This window comes from Thalassophryne amazonica, chromosome 12 (assembly GCF_902500255.1).
Source record: "Thalassophryne amazonica chromosome 12, fThaAma1.1, whole genome shotgun sequence".
NCBI classification, from domain to species: Eukaryota; Metazoa; Chordata; class Actinopteri; order Batrachoidiformes; family Batrachoididae; genus Thalassophryne; species Thalassophryne amazonica.
This window is the reverse complement of record NC_047114.1, coordinates 44118198-44131579: the sequence shown is the minus strand read 5'-3', so window position 1 is coordinate 44131579 and position 13382 is coordinate 44118198. Positions and strand designations below refer to the sequence as shown.

Below are 13382 nucleotides of genomic sequence, written 5' to 3'. Positions count from 1 at the left end.
TTAAGTATGGTCTGTAAACTGACGAGTATTGGTCTCCCCTGCAACTGACTGGACAGTAGTTGTCTATGCTGTTGATAAAGTGGTAACTTTAGACAAGCAGATTGTTTTAAAGTGACTCAGCTCTTTCCAGCTGGTAGAACTTGTTGCAGTTTGCCGCCGCCCCGCCCCTTTTGTGCGCGCGCACACTCGTACCTGCATCCTGACCGACAGGCTCCGCCTGTTTCACTGCGTGACTTTGGATCTTTTTTTTTTTTTTTTTCTTTTTTTTTTTTCTTTTGGTTGTTTATCTGTAGCTAGCAGGCGTGGCAGTCAACACCCACCGACAAACGAGTTCTGTCTTTCACTGGGAATCTCGTATTCGGTAAGTCGAGCTACTTTCAAAAGCTTGTTTGTTCGTTGCCACATAATCTTAAATTTTCAAGTTGCAGTCGTGACAAACATGCGAGAGCATTTGTGTTTTACTTTTTAAATATATATATATATATATATGCTTTTACAATTGCATCTGTTGGTGTGGTCAGGCATGTTAAGCGAAGAGTTTTGTTTTTGTGTGTGTTTGTTGCTCCTCGGTGAACAGAACTGGCTTTTGGTTGTTTGTACTCCGTGTATGGAAAAGTTTCCAGTTCCAGGGACGGAGCTAGCGGTGTCAACCTACTGTCACTTAGATCTGTCAGTTCAAGACGTGTAAACATGTTCTCACCAAATTTTGTTTCCTGTGCTCTGTGGCGAAAAAACATAAATAAAAAGAGTTGATTAACAGCCATAGTCTGTAACTGTGGAATGGTTTATAGAAGGGGGTGATATATCATGTTTCAGTAGACCACTGAAGTTTTTTTTGGGGGGGGGGGGGGGGGATATATTGTCCAAACGGACAAAAACTATGTTTTTTATCCAAAGATCCCTTCGGGTGGAAAATTACGGCCCTTTTTAGGGTAGGGGTTAAAGGGGCCAAAACAGTGACATAGTCAAAATGTGGATTTTGACCTTTGAATATCTTTGTGCGCCCTCAGTAAGCCTCATTGATCTTATGGTATATGAATTTATCATATTGTTGCACACTTGAACAAAATAAACAGGACTTTTCAAGCGTGCTTTGGTTTTTAAAAACAACAAAACTTTATTTCTTTGTAACACTTGCTGCTGCGCTTCTCGCTTCTGTCCACAGGACCCTTCTCTGCCGCGCTCTCAGCTGCCCTTCAGGTGCCTGTCTCATTAACTTATGGCAACTATCGTGCCTACCCTAAAATACATCAGAAAGCTGCTGCCAACGTGCACCAACAGACAATAAGTGACAGTAAATATTACATCATCACAATAAAAATAAATGAGAAATGAGGGTGACAAAATAACAAATGAAAATGAGGGGTATGAAAATGAGGGGTGTCCTCTATTCACGGTATGAAAATAAGGGGTGTCCTCTATTCACACATCTGTTCACATATTCACATCTACAGTGGGTCCCACAATATACCTATACATGATACACCAATATGATTGGATAAAACACTAAAGAATAAATAGCAATACACCCTTTTCGCGGACGGGTAATATTTTTCATACCACCCGAGTAATCAGCCAATCAATCAGGTGTCACGTACAACTCTTTCCACCTCACTTAGAAAACAGCACTTGGAACATGAGGTGGATGGATGATGAAAGAAGCAAAACACCTTCGCAATTTATGTCGATATTTTGATGAATTTCTTCATTTACAGCAGCTTCATTAAACAAATGTACTCGAATGATTATCAGCACGACGGCTTACAGGCTAACCTCCGCTAACACTAGAAGACAGTTGCCAGTTATGGCTTCTGAAACAAGGGAGAAAAAAAAAGAAACAGCCCTGTCTGCTGTGCCGAGCTGCATGCAGCAACAGGTCCAGAGACTACGCTCGCTGTTTTGATGTGCAGCGCCCACTGCATGGTCTCGGTAATGCAGCCACAGAGCTTCGTGGCCATGACTTGGATTCTTTGCGGGTCCCGCATCCGTACCCCCGGAGGCAGTGAGCGAAGGGAGAGCACGCGCCTACGTGCATTTATCATTTATCATTCGGCCTTCAGCCTCAGGGTGTATGGTTTTCTTCAGGGTGTATAAAGCCATATTCATTGGTGAACAACTTGATAACTGATAATATGGATGGAGTTCTCCCATTTAGCGTTATATTTATCAAGGCTAACTGAGGGCGCTGCCTATAGGTGGCGCTTCAAGTCAAAACTTTTGGCATTTTGGGCTACATTTGGGACCCTCCCAGGGCCTGCGCCCTGAATAAGCCTTGCTCATTTATGCATATTTGGATACCTTGGAACAAGTTCTTTCCAAATTTGCATAAATGGCGGTGGCTTAGTTAGGGCACTTTTGCATAGTTGGTGCTCTTTATGTTAAGAACGCGATATTTGGCGATATTCATTTGGCCATATCTCGGTGCGCACCCTATGGATTTCAGTGAAACTTGTTTTATTATGTTCCTCTGTATCTCTGCAATTCATGATAAAGATATCAAGAAGGTGTTTTTGCCTCATTAACCCTCCTTGTGGGTTAATGAGGCAAAAAGCCTTCTTTACTGAGGGTGCACAAAAATGTTCAAAGGTCAAAATCCACATTTTGACTATGTCACTGGTTTTGGCTCCTTTCACCCCTACCCTAAAAAGGGCCGTAATTTTCCTCCTGAAGGGATTTTTGAATATAAAAAATGTAATTTTTGTACATTTGGACAGTACATCTTCCTCTTAAAAAACTTCAGTGGCCTACTGAAACATGATATATCACCACCCATTTGAAAGTTAAAGATTTCAGCTCTTAAGTTGTGGGCTTCTAAGATACTAAATGGACAGTGAACTAAATGCCCTACTCTGAGGAGCAGGACATCAGAATCTGAGGGGAGTGAAGCAAAACTGAGCTGAAACTCTTCATTCAGGAAGCAGAACAGTGAACAGGCTGATTCAGAAGCCATCAGTAAGCTGTACTTGATTGATTGTTTTTTATTAAAGTGTCATGCACCACTGGTGCCCAGCCCGCATGGACCTATAAGACACTCCACATACAAAACAAGATAACCACATACACGTCACAAGTTCCACAGTACAATACAAATACAATTTCAGAGTACAACACGTGGCCTCCTTTCCAAGGCTTTACAGACAAAAACAGCTAACACAAATGTTTCTTTTTCAAAGATCCGTTTCAAGATTTTCTCCTCAGAAAACCAAAACACATCTACATTATTGTATTGTTTTTGAGTACAAAGGGCAGAAAAGAACAAAATGATACTCATCTTTCACAACATCAAGGTCACAAAAAATACAAACTCTCTCCTGTTCAGAAAGACCCTTATACCTGCCCACTTACACTGCCAGAGGAAGACTACCAGATCTAATCTGGGCACAAAGGGACTGCTGTTTCCAAGACAAATTTAGCTTCACATAAGGCTCAGTCGGGTATTCCTCCTTAAATTGTATAGAATTTCTTAGTTTTTGTCTTCTTACAGATATAATTTTTCCATTGAATTTTGTAATAATTGAAAAAAAAAATTGTTTCAAGAAATTTAAATTTCACTGCAGTTAATTCATGTAATTGTAATTCAAATCCAAAATCTATATACATAAAGGGCTATGTCTGTCTGTCCGGGATAAACTCCCAAACTATAATATGTAGCCCTAAAAACTATATATATTCTGAATCATGACATGGGGAACAAACTGGTACCATTTTTTTAAATGTTGAACTGAAAATTACCCCCAAAATAGCCATTTTTGTAAGACCATACACTGTTGTACTATGTGCTTTTCATGCTGCCACTTCTGTCTGTCCAGGATAAACTCCCAAACTATAATATGTAGCCCTAAAAACTATATATATTCTGGATCATGACATGGGGAACAAACTGGTACCATTTTTTAAAAAAGTTGAACTGAAAATTACCCCAAAATAGCCAGCTGTGGGTATGACCAGGCAGATTCAAATTTCCAGCCCTGTATATGTGTTGGCCATCTCTGTTTATTTATTCCCTTTCTTCAGCTACTTCATGTTCTCATGAAATTTTTTTTGGGTCAGCCTGTTCTCTGGTAGCTTAGTGAAGTAGTTCCATAAATGAAGCATCTCTACTCTCTGCTTTATAACGTAGGGCTCCCACCCCATGTCACCCTCTACAGCCAGTTTAGCAGTGAACTTATGAACACCTAAGAAGCATCAAACCACTCTGTTTTGAAGAATACTAATATGTTTGACATAAAAGCATAAAACAAAATACAACCAACTATTGCATCATAAAGTTTTGTAAATGCAGAGAAACCTATATCCTGTAAGATCTTCATTCTACTCTGTATTGATCCTAGAGCTCTCCCAGCAGATTCTGATAGGTGTTTACTTCCCTTCACTAAAACACATGGACAAATCTTCCCCACAGTATAGTGGTTTCCTGTTACTATTTTTTTTTCTGATCTCAGACTTTGATTGTCAAACCTCTTTCCACAACATTAACATTTCTCTGAAAACTCTTGGGGGTTTTTTTTCCTAGTTTTTGCACAGCAGAATGCCTGTACCTAAGGGAAACTAATGTTTTTATGGTAATTGACATACTTCTGGTCCATTCTGATCCTGCTCTTCCATTGTAATTTCTGTATCATATAAAGTAAGTCCCTTCGGCTGTTCCCTCATTTCCCCTCGGCATTGCCACAGCTGATCCAAGGTAGATCTGCATGTTGTTTTGGCACAAGCTTTACGCCAGATGCCCTTCCTGATGCAACTGCACCTTACATGGAGAAATGTGGCAGGGGTGGCGTCAGTAGCGACTCACCAAATATCGCCTCGTTTCTGCTTAAAACTGACTTTAGAATGATTTAAGAGGATTTACCTTGGCATCTGATGGTCAGTAATCACATTATTCCAGGGGTGGGTAACAAGGGCTGAGACACTGCCGGTTTTCCTTGCAACCAATCACCTCAGCAGGTGGGTTGCTGACGAGCTTCCCACCTGCTCCCCTGAACATAAACATCTGATCATCAATTAAATCACCTGCTGAGACACCTGATTATTAATGAAATCACCTTTGATCGCTTTGGGCGTAGAGAGTCCTTCTCAGACATGCTGCTGTGGTCCAAAATGATGCGTGTGCAGTGAAGGCAGGGTGGACTAATTTTTAAGGGTGGGAACCATTCGGTTGGTGACACCGGGAACTTCAACATTCACAAGTTACTGTTGAAAAATAAAATCACTTTTTTGAGCTGGGTGCAATGGATTTCTGCAGGTAACAATACTGTCTTCCTGGTTTTGGACATTGCTTGTTTGGCCAACAATTGCGGTTCAAATCCCCATAACTAAAAACAAAAATGAAGTAAGGTTTTAGTGCCTAAAGGGACACCACCATACTTCAAATGTAGGGGTGCATATTTTTTACAGAAGACTCATTTGTTATACAGAGAACACAAACATGCCCCGCCCCCCCTTGACCTCAAGCACCATCATGCTCTAAATTCCTAGGGAGAACCCTGCGCACAATATCCATATCGTTGAACAGAGAAACCATCTACCCATCCATTTTCTATACCCGCTTACTCCATTTAAGGGCCATGGTGGGGAGCTGGAGCCTATCCCAGCAGTCACAGAGTCTATCACAGGACAGCAAACCTGCAACTAGAAATCACTGTGAACTTGCAGTTTTAGTTATTTATTTTATACAACAGGATCTGGCAACCATTTCTGGAATGATGCTGTGTTCTTCCAGTGTGGGAACACAGCTTTACAGTGCATCAAGAAAGTAACACAGCGCTTCACTTTTTCCAAAATGAAGAAAACTGTTTTTTTTTCCCCTCCAAATTCTGCTCACAACAGCCCACAATGACAACATGAAAGTTATTGTTGTTTTTTTTGTTTTTTTGCAAATTTATTACAAATAAAAAACTAAGAAATCACATGCATATAAGTATTCGCACCCTAGGGCTGCAGCTGTCTTTTGGAATCGAGTATTCTATTGATTATTTTATCGAGTAATCCGATGAAAAGTACTTTTGTGTTTTTTAAACTATCAATAGTGGCAGGGCTCTCCCTAAGCAGTGGCACAATGTTGCTGTGCCATCATGCAGATTTTTAAGTTTAGGGTGTTTCCTCTCTCTCCGTTTTATCAGGTAATTATTTATTTTTCACATTAAGAGTTTTGGAGCTTTGCCGAACTGTAAGCCCACACGGTCTGTGAAATCTTTAGTCTGCAGACAGGACATTCTTTTCTTTATTTTTTTTTTTTTTTTTTGTCTTATTGCACATAGGGCTGCTTGATTATGGAAAAAATCAGTATCACGATTATTTAGGTAAATACTGAAATTACGATTATTCAGAGGATTTTTTTTTTTTTAGTTACACAATGCATTTATTCATCATTTCTCTCTCTCTAAAAAAAAAAAATTGTTAGACGTGTCACAGGACTGCTCATTTATGGAGCAGTTTTCTGAAGAAAAATGGAAATGTTTTTTGCTGTTTGTTTACCTCAGAATTTCTGATTACTGTTTAAAAAAAGTTTAGAACACTTGTAATTAAAATAGCTAAATAAATCAAATGGTTCTTTAGAAACCTTTCATCTGTAAATTAAAACCACCTGTTATTTCAGATTAGATCATTTCTTGTTTAACATAAGGAACCTGTCATTTATTTTTAGACAAAATAACATGGAAATTTGTACATTTTTTTTAAGTCTGGTAGATTATTTATATCTCATTTCAACCAGAAAAACAGACACTGTACATAAATACATATGTTTATTATAAATGCAACAAGAAATAATTTAACAATGACTGCAGTGTGATTGTAAAGTAGGATTTCTGTGACATAAACCTCATGAATCATGATGAATTTTTTTAATGGTCATTTCAACTTGTAATTTCGCCAAAATATGTAATTGCCTTTAATGTTGTTATCAGGACAGAGTCATTTCTAAAATATGAATTTGAGCGCAATAAGTGGAGAGCTTCTACTTGTGCAAATGTCCCTTGGACTTTGATTCATGGACATTTTTAATGATCCTTTCATTTATTGTTAAAATATAAAATGAAACAGCTTTTTTAAAAATAATAAAATAGTTGCTGTTGAAAGAGCCTTTTATTTAGAAGCAGGTGATGTTCTGCTGGATTCTCGGGACCAGATGAAGGTCTCTTCTGCAGCTTTGAACTCTGGTGGTTTTTCTGAAAGACACTTTTGTCCTCTTTTGAAGAGCAGAGATGTTTTCTTTCGACTGGACTTCGTGGTGTTCAGCTCATCAATGGAAGTTTGGTTGTCTGCACAGCAAATGTTCCTGATTAGGACAAATAAAAATATTTCTTTAAATATAAAGAAACACTAAACAGTTTATATATAAAAAAGGAAAAAACAAAAGGGGGGGGGGGGGGAACGATGGAAAAAAATGCCCGAAAAATAAGTTATTTAAAGTTGAGCTTTTGTGGTGTCTGAAAAAAGCTGTAGCTTTATTTGGTAAAAATAAAAAAGACTGAACCATTTACAAATTAAAGCGTTCACTCAGATCAACTGTGCTAAAAGGCTAAGCTAACGTTAGCCGATCAATAAACCTCCACAGCAGTTCAGTAAATGTCACGTTTTATTTTTACATTATTCTCACCTCGATAAAGCTGCAGAACTAAACTCCGTTGGGCAAACTGGGACTTCGCATATATCCAAAAAGTGGGAGGTTTCGGACTGAGTGGGTTTGCTCCATCACCCCGGCTGCCTGCCTCGCTCTGCTCAGGAATGATGCCTGAAGGCCGGCTTCTCCATGCGGGTCTGCCCGCTGTCGCGGTTCGATCGATATCCCACCAAGTCATCAGTCCTCCCTCTGTCGGCGTCACTCCGAAAAGTAGCTGGAAAAAAAAGCTTCTCACAGCAGGGTGATGGGAGAATCGTTCTACTGCTGTTTTTTAAAGCTTTTTTGTGGTTCAGGCGACGCAAATTCAAGAAGGCGATCGCTGAACTTTTTTCAGGTTGTAGAAACAGCCAGAGTGTGACATAGCCGCAATCTCTGCCCCCTTGCCGCTTCTGAAGCGACGCGTCTGACATCATGCATCTTGGAACATGTTGATGGATTGGCCTGATGAAAGGCCCTTAAATCGTTTCACTCGATTATATGAGTTTGGAGATCGTTTGATACAAATATCGATATCGCGATCGAAATTCGGTTAATTGCACAGCCCTAATTGCACATTTTACTTGAATTTTTATTACTGTGATTTATTCAGTGTTTAGCGTATACATGCTGTACAGAGTGCAGCTTAAACCAAAGTCAGCTTCCTTATTTTCTGTGGATACTTGGCGAATAACAGCCTTTGAAAAATGGCCGTGGAGTACAATGTTTCCACAAAAGCTGCACTGATAAATTAACTCTACAGTCTGTTGATTAAAAACGCTTATCAAATCTGAATAAAGGCTTCTTTTTTTAATAGTTAAGCATGATTCACTTAAAGTACACATCTTTTCACTTAATCTGCGGAGGTGGAGAGCAGCCAGTGGACCAAACAGTTTTAGTTTTGAGTTGTTGTGGCTGTACTTCAACTGTACCTGAGCACTTGAGATTCCTGTTTATGAATGACACAGCTTAACAGCAGAACTTTTTTTTGTGTTGTCAGGCAAAGCTGAAACCCACATAGAAGCAGAAGAATTACAAGAAACCCTGGTATATTTTTAGACAGATGCGCGCTGCGGGAAGCCGAATTTGAGTGGGAATCACAGAGATCTGATTGCAAATATGAATAGAATCCGTCTCAATTGGGAATCATGACATTATAACTACTTCCTCACTCTGTTCATGCAATGACAGCATCTTCTCATTGTGCCGGAGTTCAATGTGTCTGCATCACCAAGGACATCAAACAACTCTCCAGCTCCTTCTCGCCCAGAGAATCTGCTGGGTGGACTGTGAAATCCAAATTTAAAAAAGCACACAGCTGTGCAGTCTTTTTCTACAGTCTGCGTGCTGCATGTTGCTGCATCTGGAACTGTTCTATCTCCGCCCTTGCAGAATACAAACCCGGCACTGGAGATTTGGCCAATGGGAAGTCCTGTCTGAAGCATTGGACAGCCACAGGACATAAATGCATGCGTATCAGTATAAGTAAGTAAAGAACCAAGTAGAGGACAAAACTGTAAATAAATGTGTAGCTACCGGGAAAGCTTTCTGCCCAATATTTGCTTGAAGTTTTGAGCATACACAAAACTTTCTGACGGACTCTGTGGGCATCAGCTGACAAGGAACATAATTAGCGAATGGGAAAAGGACTTTTGTAGGACAAAAATGGATACCCAAAATTTTCACTGCACAAATTCTGCAATCACAGCCACAGAAGCCTATGTCTGCATTGTCTGGGTGTCATGGTGGCTTTCTTCACTCGTCTCCTTCTTGCCGTCACTTAGTTTTTGAGAACTGCCTCCCCCAGACAGTTACTATACAGTACTATACGGTTTGTATTAAAGACTGGTGCAAATTAAGTCCAAAATATAGTCAGTGACTTTATGTTTATGTATCCATCCCGACTTGTTTGAAGTGAACTGACAATAAAACTATTTACGTGTGTCATACCAAAGGGGGCCATTACTTATGCAACCAATCATTTAGGCTTGATATTTAATTTATAACGAGTTGTAGATATTTGCTTTGAGTTTGAGGATAACTTTAGAAATTTTAATATTGAGAAGCCTGACTTTTTGTATTTAAGATGGTATAAAAAAATGTGTAAAATCCCAAGGTGCTGAATACTTTTTCAAGACACTGTAAATGTAGGGTGATGGGCAACAACATACACACACAAATCAAATAAATACCAAAAAAAAAAAAAAAAGCAAAAATATGTAGTTACATATTTTTTGTATTTTTCAATCTACACTTTTCCTTATACAGTTGCACTTGGACATTTTTTTTATGTACACCGGGGCAGGGCTCTCCCCAGAAATTTAGAGCATGATGACACTGGAATTATTTGAAGGGGGGGGGGGGGGGGGGGCAGGCATTTTGCCATTTCCTGCAACTTCAGCTTTACATCTTATCTAAAATTACAAACAAAGGCCTTGTCCACACGGAAACAGATATGATCATTTTCTTTGTCATTTTCAAAAAGTGTTCCATAAACACGATACCATTCCAAGAAATATCTCTGTACATAGACTTTAGTATATACAACCCCTGGCAATAATTATGGAATCACCGGCCTCGGAGGATGTTTATTCAGTTGTTTAATTTTGTACAAAAAAAGCAGATCACAGACATGACACAAAACTAAAGTCATTTCAAATGGCAACTTTCTGGCTTTAAGAAACACTATAAGAAATCAAGAAAAAAAAATTGTGGCAGTCAGTAACGTTACTTTTTTTTAGACCAAGCAGAGGGAAAAACATATGGACTCACTCAATTTTGAGGAATAAATTATGGAATCACCCTGTAAATTTTCATCCCCAAAACAAACACCTGCATCAAATCAGATCTGCTCGTTAGTCTGCATCTAAAAAGGAGTGATCACACCTTGGAGAGCTGTTGCACCAAGTGGACTGACATGAATCATGGCTCCAACACGAGAGATGTCAATTGAAACAAAGGAGTGGATTATCAAACTCTTAAGAGGGTAAATCATCACGCAATGTTGCAAAAGATGTTGGTTGTTCACAGTCAGCTGTGTCTAAACTCTGGACCAAATACAAACAACATGGGAAGGTTGTTAAAGGCAAACATACTGGTAGACCAAGAAAGACATCAAAGCGTCAAGACAGAAAACGTAAAGCAATATGTCTCAAAAATCGAAAATGCACAACAAAACAAATGAGGAACGAATGGGAGGAAACTGGAGTCAACGTCTGTGACCGAACTGTAAGGAAATGGGATTTACATACAGAAAAGCTAAACGAAAGCCATCATTAACACCTAAACAGAAAAAAACAAGGTTACAATGGGCTAAGGAAAAGCAATCGTGGACTGTGGATGACTGGATGAAAGTGATATTCAGTGATGAATCTCAAATCTGCATTGGGCAAGGTGATGATGCTGGAACTTTTGTTTGGTGCCGTTCCAATGAGATTTATAAAGATGACTGCCTGAAGAGAACATGTAAATTTCCACAGTCATTGATGATATGGGGCTGCATGTCAGGTAAAGGCACTGGGGAGATGGCTGTCATTACATCATCAATAAATGCACAAGTTTACGTTGATATTTTGGACACTTTTCTTATCCCATCAATTGAAAGGATGTTTGGGGATGATGAAATCATTTTTCAAGATGATAATGCATCTTGCCATAGAGCAAAAACTGTGAAAACATTCCTTGCAAAAAGACACATAGGGTCAATGTCATGGCCTGCAAATAGTCCGGATCTTAATCCAATTGAAAATCTTTGGTGTAAGTTGAAGAAAATGGTCCATGACAAGGCTCCAACCTGCAAAGCTGATCTGGCAACAGCAATCAGAGAAAGTTGGAGCCAGATTGATGAAGAGTACTGTTTGTCACTCATTAAGTCCATGCCTCAGAGACTGCAAGCTGTTATAAAAGCCAGAGGTGGTGCAACAAAATACTAGTGATGTGTTGGAGCGTTCTTTTGTTTTTCATGATTCCATAATTTTTTCCTCAGAATTGAGTGATTCCATATTTTTTTCCCTCTGCTTGGTCTAAAAAAGTAACGTTACTGACTGCCACAATTTTTTTCCTGATTTCTTATAGTGTTTCTTAAAGCCAGAAAGTTGCCATTTGAAATGACTTTAGTTTTGTCATGTCTGTGATCTGCTTTTTTTCTACAAAATTAAACAACTGAATGAACATCCTCCGGGGCCGGTGATTCCATAATTTTTGCCAGGGGTTGTATATGCTAGGCCTATATGTGGTGCTGTAACACTCCCACAAAAAATGGAGAAGACATAGAGCATGTGCATAACCGTTGTAAGGAGCTAATCAATGGAGCATCAGATGCTGCTACTTTTCAAAGTGGGACACTGTGTAAAATAAACCCTTTTAAGAGAAAGAGGGTTTGCACTGATCATCAGAAATAGACTTACTGCAGTGCGTTCGTGTACTTAAAAAAAAAAAAAAAAAAAAAAAGGCACACCTCCATGTTTTGGTCCAGTGGCTGCACTCTGCCTTGCACATGGAGCGAAAGGACACACACTTTAAGTGCATCAAATTTAACTCTTCAAAAAAATGCCTTTTTCAGTCTGATCCTTATCAGATTTGATCAGCTTTTTCATCTATTCATCAACAGGGTGCACAGTGGATTTATCAGTGGGGATTTTGATGAAAAGTTACACTCACAGCCCAGTTTTTCACAGGCTGCGTTCACTCACACGTGTAGCCTGACTGACTGACTGGTGACTTCACTGGCCACCAGCGCTTACCCCTCGCTCACACTGCCTCCGGTGTTACCGTTGTTTGGTACGGATGTGGGACCCGCAGAGAATCCAAGTCATTAAAAAGATACAAACCTCTCTCAGTGGCCACGGAGCTCTGCGGCTGCGGGTATCGAGGCCAGAGTGGCCGTTGTTTTGGGGGGTGTTTGTCAGGAAAATGATCATTTCTCTACATTGATTACAGACCCTGCAGTGGGTCCGTAATCAACTTTTCTGCAGCGCAGCTTTGCTTTGAACCTTGAATCAATCGAAGCAGTGGTTCGCAGATTGAAGCAATGCTTCGATCTATTGCTTCATTTATTCTTTGTTTCTTTCGCTTAATTTTCCCCCGCTAAAACCCTAAAGAGCATACGTCTGTGAGTATTATTTACCTTTTCAATGTTAAACCGACCTGTTATGGTCTTCTGAAACAGTTGATAGATGTATTTTATAACTTAAAAACGGGAGCGATGCTAATGCGTTAGCGTATCTATGGCATTTTCAATGTTAAAAGTTAGCATTAAGCAGTTGCAGCTGTCATCATGTTTGGGTGCATTTGTTTTCAAATTGTAATATTTCTTAAATTTATTTTTGTTTATATATTAATAATCTAATGATTATTATATACAATTTTAGAGAAAGAGAAAACGAACCTGAATAGAAACACAACAGAAAATATAAAAGCAACTAACAATGAACATACATAAATAAATAAATAAATACATACAGAAATAAATGTTTCCTGTGAACACCTAGTGACTCTTACACCTCCATTTCATCCCTGTCTTATTTAAGTTTAATGACAGTTTGTTTCGGTCAAACCATATTTTCAATTTGTTAATTTCTTCAGTGATTTCCTCCAGAACTATTTGCCAAACTAGAAAACTGCTGCATCCTAGTAAGAGCAGAATACTACTGGAATGAATTTGAATAAGGAAAGTTGTTTTTTTTTCCTCACCTAAATGGATGCTGCACTCACTCCAGTTTATCGTCTGGAATAGTCCCAGATTGCATTTCAGAGCTTCTAGAATTGAAACATTTTCATGTGGGTG

The 13382-nt window shown here is 39.2% G+C and overlaps 1 protein-coding gene across 2 annotated transcripts in view; it reads left to right on the top strand.

The window, feature by feature from the left end:
• Positions 1-228: 228 nt before the first annotated feature.
• The window catches only part of tmbim1a (transmembrane BAX inhibitor motif containing 1a), a 50989-nt gene continuing 37835 nt past the window's right edge, over positions 229-13382 (top strand). Inside the window, exon 1 of one of the 2 annotated variants that reach the window (XM_034183257.1) lies at positions 229-361. The gene's annotated coding sequence lies outside the window, so the exon portion shown is untranslated. The remainder of the gene's footprint in view (positions 362-13382) is intronic. The other variant, XM_034183255.1, reaches the window with a different exon arrangement.